Here is a 13,518-nt window from a genome sequence, read left to right as displayed (position 1 = left end):
ACAATGTCATCTTACATGATTTAGGGCTAGCTGTGGTTTATAAAGCTCAATCTCACAATAACCTTTATCATCTCCAGAATGATATACCAAACTTGCCCAAGGTCACTTAAATAGTAAGGAGCAGAAAGAAGAGTTCCTGTTTCCAAGGCTAAGCCCTTAACCCCTACACTGTGCTACCTCTGTCTGACTGCAGTGTGGGAAAGGTGGGGAAGGGATGGCAAAGGAAGAGGCAGAGCCCCAGTCAGAATAAAAGATAATGAGGCCAGAACTATAATGATGGTGGTGGGAATGTAGAGAAGAGACAGAGTCCAAAACTATTTAGAAAATAGATTCCACTGGGTGTTGTGATTGATGAGATCTGCAGATTAAAAGAGATAAAGGACAAGAATGACTCCCAGATTTCTGCTCCTATGACTGTTTCTTGTAGAGAACTACAAGAAGTGAAGGAAGTGTGTGCAGAGACAATGAGTTGAGGTAGCTGTGGGGCATCATGGTGGAGACCTTAGCTGCCAGTAGGGAGGTAGACCCAACAGGAGCACAGGAGCCAGGTCTGGCCTGGAGTCAGAGCTTGGGACATCTGACAGGTTGGTTAAGATGGGCAGGGATGATTATACTGCAGAGCACCTAGGTGACATATGGAATTAAGTTGGAAGACAGTAAGGAGTCAATGAGGCCCTTGCATTAGGAAAGCAACATGGTCATTGACAGCTTTTGAAATGTCAAGCCTCAAACTAAAATATCCAAGAACTAAAATGGAACTTTATTTCTAGCCCCCATTTTACTCTGTGGTGAAAATAACACCTCAGTAAGGATCAGTCAGCAGCCTTATGCTCAGGAGCTGTGGGGCTTAGTCAGAAATGGAGAAGGGAGTTGGTCCTTGACTATTGTCACATTTCACGCCAAGTCTCCTGAGCCATTTTAATTTCTGAGGTCTGTGAGCTTGCTCCATGAGGGTCCCTGCTATATGGTCCTTGTTAGGATTTCAAGATCTCTCCTGGTCTGGACATGGTGAAAGGTCAGAGGGGTCCCAGCTTGCGTCTTTGTTTTTCTTGTTTCTCATAGCACTTCATGACTGAAAGGTAAAGGATGAAAAAAAATGTTGAAGGATAAATTAGAGGGGGAAATATTAATTAATTTCTTGAAATATTACCCTGCCAGATAATAAAAATAGTATTTTTCAGAAACCAGTTCACAGCATTGGACAGGGTTTAATGGAGTGAGGAGAGGTCAGAGGAGCAGAGAGACCAATTAAGAGACCACCACACACAGATGTGTTGAATAGGACTGTGTTTTTGCTTTTGTTTTTTTTAAAGGTTTTATTTATTTTTAGAGAGAAGGGAAGGGAGAAGAGAAAGAGAGGGAGCAAAACATTGACCAGGTTTTGCACACCCCTAGCTGGGGACCTGACTTGAAACCCAGGCATGTATCCCATCCAGGAATTGAAGCAGTAACTTTTCGATATGCAGGCCAGTGCTCAGCCCACTGAGCCACATCAGCCAGGGCAAGAATGTATTTTTGATAATGCACTTTTCCCTCTCATTTGATCCTCACAGTGACTCTAATCTGTCAGTTGGTATTTATTATCCCCATTTTATAGATAAAGCCATCAGGAAAAGAAAGCAAATTAGACAAAAATCACTTAAATAGCAAATAGAGGAGCTTGGGCTTTAAACCCGGATCTTCTGACAAAAACCTTTCAAAGAAAAAGAATCCCTTGTGTATCCACCACCCACGTTCTACAACATCAAGTTGCCTCTACAGGAGTAAGGTGTTCTAAACATCAGAGCCTAAAGGTGCCTTTGGAGGCTGTATCTTGAGGGAAAATCCCACTGGGAAACAAGGCCGCATGCCTCAAAGCATTCCCCTAGGCTTTGGAAGGGCCTTCCCACTGAAAGCTGCTTCCAGTGCCCCAAGTCAGTTTTTGAAGGCCCATGGAACTTAACTGCTGCTGTGTAAAGCCAGCTGTGACAACTACCTCGTAATTCTCACTGATGAATCCCTGGTACACACTGTCAAAGTCTAAACTGCAGGTGTAGCTCCTCAGATGATGCCTTGAATAGGAACTTGTTCAAATCATGTAGCCTCTTTAGGAACAGTTTTTCAAAAAAGTGGTTTATAATTTCTCGTTGGCTGCAAGAGTGAGGGGGGTGGATTTGGAGGAAGAAGGAGGAAGTACTGATGGGGAGGCAGGGAAAGAGACATCAACCAGGATTCAAGCAGCAAAGATCAAAGGAGCTTCTGGAGATGAGGGGCTGGTTGAAAATTGTTGTAAAGGTAAAAGAAAGAAAGAATAAGAGGAGGTAGATGGAGCCCTGCCTCTATAGAGAATATGAAGTTTCTATTTCCTCTCTGGATTGCTGGGATTCAGGCTCCCTGGCCCGGCCCTAATCCTCTGTAGGGACCTACAATTCAACCAGGCTACTCTTCCGGTCCCCAACTTTTCTCCTCCTTGCTTCCCCACTGGACCCTCTTACTCTGCTATTTCTAGAGTTTGTGCATTGCAACCCCTATACATTCACTCACCATCACACTTCCTGTATCTCCCTCCAGCCTTCCCCCTATCTCCTTGCACATGGAATTTGACCTAAGACTCCAGCCCCAGAGGTCCCTATTGCTTACTCCAATGGTTTTTAAACTAGCCTGCATAAGGATCACCTGGAGAGCATTTTAAACACAAATTGCTGGGACCCCCAGTTTCTCCTTCAGTAGGCCTGGGGTGGGGACTAGAATTTACATTGCTAACACATTCCTAAGTTATGCTGATGTTACATGGTCATTCATTTTGCCTTAATTACACACTGTCTTACATTGATACCTTATTTGAGTGTGTATATCTTGCCTCCCATATGACATTGTGAACAATTCAAAGGCAGTGGATGTGTAAAGTACTTGACTGTATTCTCCACAGTACCTCCTGGTAGACTCAGAGAAGGTACTCAGTCCCAATATAATTGATTAATTAATATGAACCGTTAGTATTGATTTTAAGTTAAATTATGAATTAGGCAGTTTGCTTACAAGAACTTCCCACTTTCCTCTACCAATTTTTGTGCCACTCACTCTTCTTCTTCCAGGATGAACCAGGCTTTCCAAAGACATATGCCTGCCCTAAACTCCTGGTGTTCTTTCATCCTCCCCTCAGAGTTGATCGGCAATTCTCAAAAGAAGTTAAACTCAGAAAGAGAAAAGTGAAACAAGGCAGTAGCTAGAAAAGGGTATGAGGTCCAAGAGGTTTTTTGTTTTATTTTTTAAGATGAACAAGACTTGAGCTTACTTAAATACTGATGGAAAGAAATCAGCCAAAGGGAGGAGGAGATGGTATAGAATGAGAAGATGTAATAGATAGAGGAGGTGTTTGAGAAGGAGGGTGGGCAGAATTCGGAGTATAGGGAGAAGAATCAGCTTATACAGGAGCAAGGACAACTCTCCAATTGTAAATGGAAAAAGGAAAGAATTGGTTTAGATGAAGAAAACAATGAGGCTTTAGACTCTAGGTGACTCCTAACATCTTATGATTCCATGACATTAAATTAGCATCAGTAGCTTAATACCTCATCTCTCCTTGGCAATGCTTTAACCCAAAGAAATGAATCTTTCATGAGAGACTCTCAGGCTATAGGAGGTCTGCTAGTGGGACAGCAGGGTCCTTGCAGTGTCTTCAAACACCTATCATCTTGCTATACCAGATAGAATTGGAAAAACAGGACAAATATGTTCAACTGTAACAATGTAAGGTCTAGAGCAAGGTCACAGTAAGTGCCAGAACCAGATTTAAACCACTCTTCATCTCACCCCAGCAGCCACCTGATTCACCTATTTCATTTATTCTCTGACCACCTAAAAGTGCAAGAAAGTGGGGGAAGTATTAAGAATGGCTTCTTTGGTGCCCTCCCTCCAGGAGCTTGCCTGCATCTTTCCCCTCTCCTTCTTCTTCCCCCCAGGCACTTACCTTTATCTTACCTTTACTCTTCTCTCTCCTAATCTCTAAAGGCCCCATCTTTTGCCTCTGTAACTTGTTTCCTGAGCCCATTTCTTCTACCACTCACTTCTACCTCTGTAACTTTATAAATAGACTTTCTACTAATTAAAAAAAGTAAACTAAAAAGAAAGAAAAGAACAGTTTTTATCTAGCCCTTGGAATGGAGACTTGGATGCCATGTACATCTCAGACCTTCACAGCCCCAGCCTGTCTCTGGGGCTCTGAGAAACACATGATGATAACGGGAATAATAACAGCAATAATAACCAACTTATCAAATGCCTCTTTGATTAAATTAGCATTCAAAGCCCTTAGTGAATTGTACTAGATCTGGGTCACAGGAAAGGGTCAATAAATATTTTCATCATCATCTTCCCCTCCTTCTCCTCTTTATCATCACCATCATTACTGTGTGCTTAGGCACCATGCTATGTACTTATACATTTATTTATTTTTAAAGTACATGTTTTTCCTAATTTCCTAATAGATGGTTAGTGTTAAAAAATTCGAACAGGAAAAATACAACATAAGAGTGGTAAACGTGGCTTTTCCCCATCAAGAAAAACACCAAATGACAGATGATGCCGGTGCTGGAGAAGGGCCCAGGTGCCCTGAAATGGGAGGCCACTGGCAGCTTCTGTGGAGGATTTGGCAGCCACATCCAAGGCTGAGGTTGCAGCAGGGGTGGGGGTCAGGGGTTGGGGTCAAGCCTAAGGACCAGGAGTGGATCCCTGACACCAAGCTGGACACTTGAACAAGGACATGAAGATCAAGTCCCTGGAGGAGATCTATTTCCTCTCTCTGCCCATCAAGGAATCTGAGATCACTGACTGTTTCTTGGAAGCATCCTACAAGGATGAGGTTTTAAAGATTATGCCCATACAAAAGCAGACTTGTGCTGGCCAAAGAACCTGGTTGAAGGCATTTGTTGCCACAGGAGACTACAATGGACATGTCATCCTGGATGCTGAATACTCAAAGGAAATAGCCACTGCCATCCATAAGATCATCATCATGGGCTAAGTTCTCTGTTGTCCATGTGCAGCAAGGCTCCTGGAGGAACAAGATCAGCCCCACACCATCCATCCAAGGTGACCAGGTACTGTGGCTCTATACTATTGTGCCTCATCCCGACCTCTAGGGACACTGGCATGTCTCAGCCCCTGTGCCCAAGAAGCTGCTGCTGATGGCTAGTATCCATGACTGCTACACATCAGCCAGGGGGCTGCACTGCCACCCTCGGCAACTTGGCCAAGGCTATCTTCAACGTCATTTCTAAGTCCTGCAGTTATCTCACCCCAACCTCTGAAAAATGATTGTGCTCACCAAGTCTCCCTATCAGGAATTCACTGACCATCTTGGAAAGACCCACCCCAGAGTTTCTGTGCAGAGCATCCAGTTCCCAGCTGTGGCCACCGCATAATTTTATACAAGAAGGATAAAGTGAGTTAAGCTTGTTAAAAAAGGGGAAAAAAAGAATTGTAAATGTGGTGTGCTGGCAAGAGGAAAATCTTTGGATAAAGACTGCTTGTGTTTGCATTATGGCTCTACTGATGCTGTGATCTTGGGCATGTTACTTAATTCTTCTGTGCCTCAATTCCCTCATTTGTTGAATAAGGACAACAGTTCTTATATCATAGGGTTCTTGGGAAATTTAAATATGATAAATACAGAAAGCATTGAGCACAGTGGTTGGCACATAGTAAGCAGTTAACATAAGACAGTTATTATGGATATTATTAGTGTTGCTATTTTATAAATAAAGTTCTCCATAATTCACACCTTAGAGATAATGTATATTGGCAGGTCTTTGATTATTTTTTCAGGCTTTTCTCTCTCTATATTTACATCTCTCTATCTCTAGCTATATATATAATATGGGATCCAAGGTATGTCATACTATTTCACATCTCTTTGTTCACTTCACACATATTATGGATGGTTCTTGAAACAGCACTACAAAGTAACAAAGTACATATTAATATACCATTTTGTCTATAAATGGATATTTGATCTTCACATCCTAAATGTCAAAGGAAATCTCTGGAGGGTGAAGTATAGGGCATGGGCCAGCAAATTTTTTCTGCAAAGGACCATGTAGAAATAGTCTAAGCTTTGTAGCCCTTATATTTTCTGTTGTAACTGTTTAACTCTGAGATTATAGTGTGAAGGCAACTGTAGACAATATGTGAAGGAATGATGGTGACTATGTTCCAATAAAATTTTATTTATGGAGACAAAAATGTGAATTTTATATAATTTTCATATATCATGAAATATTTTTCTTTTTTTTCTTTTTGATTATATTTTTCTTTTGATTTTTCCCAGCCATTATTTAAAACTGTAAAAATGATTCTTAGACTGTAGGTTGTAGTGTACAAAACAGCAACAGGCTGCTGAATTTGCCCTGCAGGTCATAGGGAGCAAACTGGATTGCCATCCTGGAGCCTGGCTGAAAATTAGAGTTTCAGTGAAGTGTAGAAGTCATATCTTAATACAAACTTCCTGCCTTTTCAGTTAGAAGTAACTTCTCATTTGCTTGAAATGCATTATCCCACCAAATCTGTTTAAATCTTACTTGAGGTCTAGATCATATGCTACATCCTTTGTGAGGCTTTCCCAAAACTCTGCTGAAGAAATAAACATTGTTTCTTCCTTAGATTCTCATAGCATGTCTTCTATAGACTATATACTGTACTGTTTTCACCTACCAGAATTCCTACTCAATATTGGGAGTTCAATTTATTTGATGTGCTTGGCATCTTAGCTTTCCTATCACTATATTGGCTGCAAGAAAAAGAAACCCATTAGAACTAGTCTAGGGAGATGTTTAGAATCAGAAAGATCTTAAGAGACCTAAATTCAGGAAGCCTCCACCAGAGCTAGAGCCATGGTTTGGACAGATGACAAGAATCTTTTCTCTCTCATTTAGTCTCTCTCAATCACTTTCTCTTTCTCTCTCAGGCCACATGGACTTGCATTTCTACTTCTCTAAGTAGGTTGATTTCATTGCCTCTTTTTCCCCTCAGCAGTTGACTCAGTTCAAGAGTTAATAAAGATCAACTAGCTTCTGTGAATCCTAATTTTAAATTTCTGGTAGAGAGAGTCTTAATGGCCAGAGGAACTGTCTGCATGGTATACACATAAATGCTGGAGTTTATCTGAGTGGGAGTCCAGGGGTTATTCTCCAAGATAAAGGGAATATATTGGGCATACACCTCAAAATACCTGTAATACCTGATGGTTTTAATTATTTCATGATGACCTGTACTGTGGTTACTTGTGGGCAGTTTCTTCTTTTCCACTGTCAGGACGGTATGCTCCTTTAGAACCGGAACATAGTCTTACTCATTTTGGTGTCCCCAGGCCTAGTAGTGTTTTGCACACAACAGGTAATAGCAAATGCTTATTAAATTGAATTGAAAACACCACCTTCTTATTAGTCTTTAATGCACATTTCATCTTTATAAAAGGTATATTTTCCATTGCTAGGCAAAGCAATGTTACATCAAAAATACACTTCCTTTCCCTGGCTTCAGTATTTTTGAAAAATACAATTGTCTTTAGCTCAGATAACTGCATTATTTCCATTCCAGGTTTTCAGAGGTCAAACAACCTCAAGTGTAGATGTGCTATAAATGCAACATTAATTGTTTCAGATCAATTATCTTTTTCCAGTTTTGCAGAGCAGAACAATTTAAACTCTGGAACGGGATTAGTGAGAAATCCTTTTATATGTACACCTCTAAATCAGCCCAAAGTGAACTCAAGGCCCATTTGAACAGAGAAGCAAGTACTCAGCTGTGGCTAGTGGCCTAGGTAGCTGCTGCCTATATTGGCCTCTAAGTAGGCTTGGGAGCAGCTGGGTGCCCCAGATCATACTCTGCCCATTAACCAAGTCCCGGGTAGCTCAACCACTGCTACCACCAAGGTCAATCAGGAAAGGCAGTCCTTTCCTAGCTGGCTCAGTAACTGCTACAGAGTGTCTCTTCATTGTTGATTACATCCCCTTTGATCTGTTCCCTTGGGGGAGAAGTTGTCCAGTTGCATACCAACATCAGTTGCTCCCACCAGTGGCTCTGCTGTCTCTTTCTGCTCTGATGAGCTGTGAACTTCACCAAGCAGAAACACGTTTGGTTTTCAGGAGGAGTAGATACAGCCCACAGCAAATGCACTGTGTTCTAGTTTGTGTCTTCCTGGCCTTGGCTAACATTGAGTCTAAGGTCTTTCTCAGGTCTTCTAAGCTTCCTTCCACATCCCGATTGGAAGAGAGAGGAGGTAGGACAAAGTGGATTTTCTGTCCCACCAAAAACACCAGTTGTATTATTACGCATATACTTTGTTCCCAATAGACATGCTGAGACTTTCATAGTTGCAGTACATAATAATGTAGATCAAGGCTGATCTTTCTCCAGAGAGGACTGTTTGTGAGTGTGCAATACAGATGTGCCACATCTCCTTATGAAATGCATAGAATTCCAATTTATCATTAGTTAACCCACTTAAGAAACAATTATAAATATGAATCAAATACATATGAACTTAAGCAAATTTCTGATTAGCAGTCTCCTCTGAAAGCATTCGTAAGTTTTTCACAACAATTAGAACTCTTTCAGGAAAAAGAAAAAAATAAAATAAATGTGCTTAAAAAAATGGTGTGTTAGGACCTTGGGGCATTTAGTCCATTGGCCACTTCCAGGGTGGTTATTCCCTCAGCCTACCCATTGTGAGCCCAATCTTCTGGTTTATTGTAGTATAAGAAAAATGAAAAAGCTATATTCATTGATTCTGAAGGAGTGGGATTTATATTTCTCACTATATTAGTGGTCTATTTTTACCTGTCATCTCTCACCGGAGTTCAGTAATGTGAATCACTTATTAATACAATTTTTAAAAGTCAGGTGTGTTTCCTTGAACTTTTTTTAGGGGACGGCTATAAAAATTGTAGTTCTTAATTTCAAGCTTTAGGGGGAAGCATATTACAGTTTGTGGATTACCTAGATGCCTTTGTCTTCCTCTTATGCTGTAGCTTTTGGCCACTTGATTTATTGACCTGAAGCTTATCTGGGAAGAGAAGAAGATGAAATTTAAACTAATATTTTTTTAATTTTTTTAAAAAAATGTTTTGATTACACTTTTTAAAAAATATTTTACTTATTTTTAGACAGAGGGAGAAGGGAGGGAGGATGAGAGGGCGAGAAACACCAATGTGTGGTTGCTTCTCATGTGCCCCCAACTGGGGACCAGGACCATAACCCAGGCATGTTCCCTGACTGGAAATTGAACCAGTGACCATTTGGTTCACAGGCTGGCACTCAATCCACTGAGCCACACCAGCCAGGGCTAATAATTTTTAAATTGTAACACATGAGTTTGTGCCTGGCCCACGTGGCTCAGTTGGTTGGGCATTGTTCCACACACCAAAGAAAGATCGCCGGTTTGATTTCCAGTCAGGGCACATGCCTGAGTTGCAGGTTTAGTCCCCAGTAGGGACACATACAGAAGGCAGCCAATCGATGTTTCTCTCTCTCTCTTTCTCCCTCCCTTCTCCTCTCTCTAAAGTCAAAAATAAAAATAAAAATAAAAAAATTAAACATGAGTTTGTCACAATGCTGTTCTGAGATTCTTGAACTCTACTCTGAATTACTTTGAGGGATCCTTTCAAATAGTATTTTAAAATAACAACATGATTTCTCCTAAGATGCTCTGTATGGAATATATTTTCCTTGAGTAGTTATGTTTACGGACTAACAGTTCAAGTAGAACCTAATTAAGGTAAAACAAATGATAATGAAATTAGTATGTCTTTTCAATTATCTGTGGTTCAGAAAAATCGATGGCAAGATAGATAATATGAAAGCAGTAAAGAGCAGGGGCTCTGCATCAGACAGAATCAGGTTTGGGACCTTTATATTTATAAGCTGTTTGACCTTGGGCAAAGCAGTTCATCTCCCCAAGTCTAAAATGAGAACAAATGTGACATCTAACATTTCTTGATTACTTTTTATGTGCTGGGCACTGTGTTTATTATGTCACATGCATTCATTATCTCATTTTTTCCTCAAAATAATACCATGAGAAAGGTACTATTAATATCTTCATTGTACAAATGAAGAAATTGGAACTCAGAAAGGTTGAGTAATTTGTCCAAAGTCACAGAGCAGTACAGCCTATAATTCAATGCCATGTTTGCCTGGCTCTAGAGACAAAGTACATAAACACCATATAATCCCTGTAGTAGAACTCTTCTTATAGGGTGAGTTGAGAGGACTAAATGAAATGATGTATATAAAAAGCATACCTTGTATATATTGGTGTTCTTAATTCTTATGACATGTAATCACATAGTACTAGCTAAAATTTGTTAACACTTTATTATTTATAAAGTTTCTTAACATAATAACGCAATACTTTAGGACATCATGGGAAATATCAGAAAAGTGTGGCTCAAAAAAGTTAAAAGACTTGGCCAAGGTCATTTAGCTTTATAAGCAAACTGATATTGGAAACTCAGATCTTCTAATTCCAGAACCCAGTAACTTCACCATCTCTTTTCATCATTTCAGAGTGGCTTTATTTTTATATAATTATTTTATATAATTTATTTATATAAATAAATTTTATATACATAACTTATATAATTTATTTATATACATAGTTTTTATATAATTTATTTATATACATAACTTTTATATAATTTATTTATATACATAAATTTTATATAATTTATTTATATAATTTATTAGAAGAGGGGGCTGTTTTCAGTTTGGTGAGTTCTAATCTTGCCTGCCTCTAAATTGCTGTTTTATTTTGGTAAATCTTGAAACTTGCTTCTTGATTTTCTGCTTGATTCTCTCCTTTATATCAGATAATTTACCTTCCAGAAATGTGGAGAAAAGTCTCTTTTGTCTGATTCCTACATTTTTTTCCCCACACTTAAAATATATATGGGTACGTAGATATAAAATTATGAATGGTCTGTGTTTTTTAACTTTAATTTTAAGTTGGATGTTTGGAAAGCTGAGTATTTTTCCCTCTTTAAAAAAAATCATTTAAATGAAATTTAAGCTCCAAAGACCCATAAGAACCTATCAAGAGCATGTGCTAGATACTGGGAACAGGGAGGGGAAAGAGTGCAGAGGAAGATGAAGCCAGGGTCCTTTTTTCTTTAATTCCAGCCTTGCCCCAGATAAGATTTTGAAGCAGACTATTTGCCTCTAGTATTTCCTCACCCCCTCATGCTTTATGCCATCTACTAGTGCCACTTATTTTTCTCTTGCTCTAATCAACCTCCAAATCAGGCCTATGTTACACCAAAGAGTCTTCTAAGTTCTAAAACTGTCTGCCTGCTTCCCCTAATCTTTCCACTTTACTCTCAAGCCTAAAGGGTTATTTGGTATGAATGAGGTGTTTGGAGGAAAGTAGCTTTATGAAATAATTCACACTAATGTATGAGAGGCAATTTTCCTTATACCTTCTAGAGGTATTGCATTTTAAAAGATTATTACTAATGCAAGTGAATTTGTAATTGATGGGAATTCTAGCAGTGAAACAAAATAAAGTGAAAAATAACTATTATGTAGAGTTATTTGGAAGAGGTATGCCATAATGTGGGTAGACCAGCCCAATGGGGGTCTTTTCTTACTCTCTTTCTTTATGCTACCACTCTCTTCAACACACATGTACCCAAACACACATCTAATCTTCTACCTTGGCTTTTAATCTTTTCCTCATCAATTGGATAATTTTTAGAACAATAGCATTTCATTGCTGGAGAGGGTTCTATAGCTAATGTCATTAGCTGTTTTTATAATTGAGGAAACAAGGCTCAGACAGCAGGGCTCAATTCACACACTAGTGAGTGCTACAACCAACTGGCACTAGAATCCAGGTGTCTGCCCAAGAATCCAGGGCATTGTCTTCTACACTCCATGCTTAACATTTAGAATTCTTGTAAAAGTAAACTTAGAAACACTCACACATTGACCTTGCTCATTTTATCCACTTGGATTTTCTTTTTTCTCTTTGGAGCTGTCAGGTAGAAGCCATCAGTGCTGGAGGCAAGATAGTCTCACCTGTTGTTCCTATCAACATGTTCTAACTCAGAGTGGGGAGTCTCTGTCCTCTGCAACTGTGGAGGAATTGGAAAATTGAAGTTGTTTGGGGGGTCTTGGCATGTATTTTCTTTTTCATCTTCTACTCATGGGAGATATCATATGATTAAACAAGACAAGTAAAAATGATAGGATTAATATTGTCTCTCTCTTTTTCTCTCACTGAGTATTTAGATTTACACTCTAATAACTGGAACAACTCTTTTCACTCCCTAAGCAGGACAGCATATGGTGGCCATAGTGGTCTCTGGAGAGGCAGGCTATCTGGAGCCATACCTCAGCCAGAACTTCCACACTAAGTGAATGTGGACCATTACTGAGCCTCTGTGCCTCAGTTTCTTCATCTGGAAAATGGGAGCAATAATAGTTTATATCTTATGGTGTTGTTTAATATATGTATGTGCTTAACAAATATTAGCTGTTGTCATCATCATCATTATCATTAACACCTTATGGGTGTTTTAGTTTGCTTTTTAAATTTTTTTAAAAAAGGGAAGCCTTCTTGTACTTTGTAATCCACTGCCTGGCAACCTGAAAAGTGTGCAGTCATTGAGGTTAAGTTGACCTTATGTACATTCTTGCCTGGGAGGCCTCCTTGTGTATAGTGAGTCATCACCACTTAGAAGAGGACAGTAAGTCTATAGCCTGTTGAAGGGAGGTCAGAAGTTCCCCTGGCTCAATGACAGGATCTAAACCCAGCCCTGAGGTGCAGAAAGAAACAGTGTGCCTTTCTGCCTAACAGGACTTGGGGTGCCATGGAGAAGCTGAGCTACTCAGGTCAGAGGGCAAAATTGATTAATTAAGCTGGGGCTTTGGAATCACATAAACCTGAGTCTGATTTCAGCTCTACTTCTACCTTGCTGTGTGACCTTGAGCAAGTTATCTAACTTCTTGATACCTCATTTTTTATCATCTATAAATGGAGATAGTCTTAATAGAAATGATTTCATGGTACAGATACTTGGGAAAATGTCGAGAATCAAGTAAGTACTCAATCAAAAGTTTTTATTGTCATTATTATCACCACCATCGTCATGAATAGAAATCATCAGGACAGACAGTTCTAGGGATCAGTCAAAATGGAGAAGCACATTCAGGAGAAAAGGAAACAAGAACAAGAATGTGTCTTGGATGTGGTAAGTTTTAGGTAGTGACAACCCATTTAGTTAGTATTAAATGTAAAAAGTCACAATGTATTCCTATTGTACCCCTACCAAGGAGTGAATTAGGTGTGTGCACATCACTTAAATTTAGTAGAGGAAGATTCTGAAGAATTTATTATAAGCCAGCTTCATGCAAAAATACAAAACTCGTTTAGTGCTCCAGTTAGTTGCTGAGCTTCCATTCAGATCCTGCTCCTAGAGGGGTAACCATCCTGGTCTGGGGCAGAGACCTTGTCAGGATGGTGACCCCACAACATGCTGA

Source organism: Pteronotus mesoamericanus, unplaced genomic scaffold, assembly GCF_021234165.1.
Source record: "Pteronotus mesoamericanus isolate MK-2021 breed Mesoamerican mustached bat unplaced genomic scaffold, CSHL_Meso_final scaffold_705, whole genome shotgun sequence".
NCBI lineage: Eukaryota > Metazoa > Chordata > Mammalia > Chiroptera > Mormoopidae > Pteronotus > Pteronotus mesoamericanus.
This window is presented reverse-complemented; position numbering follows the sequence as displayed.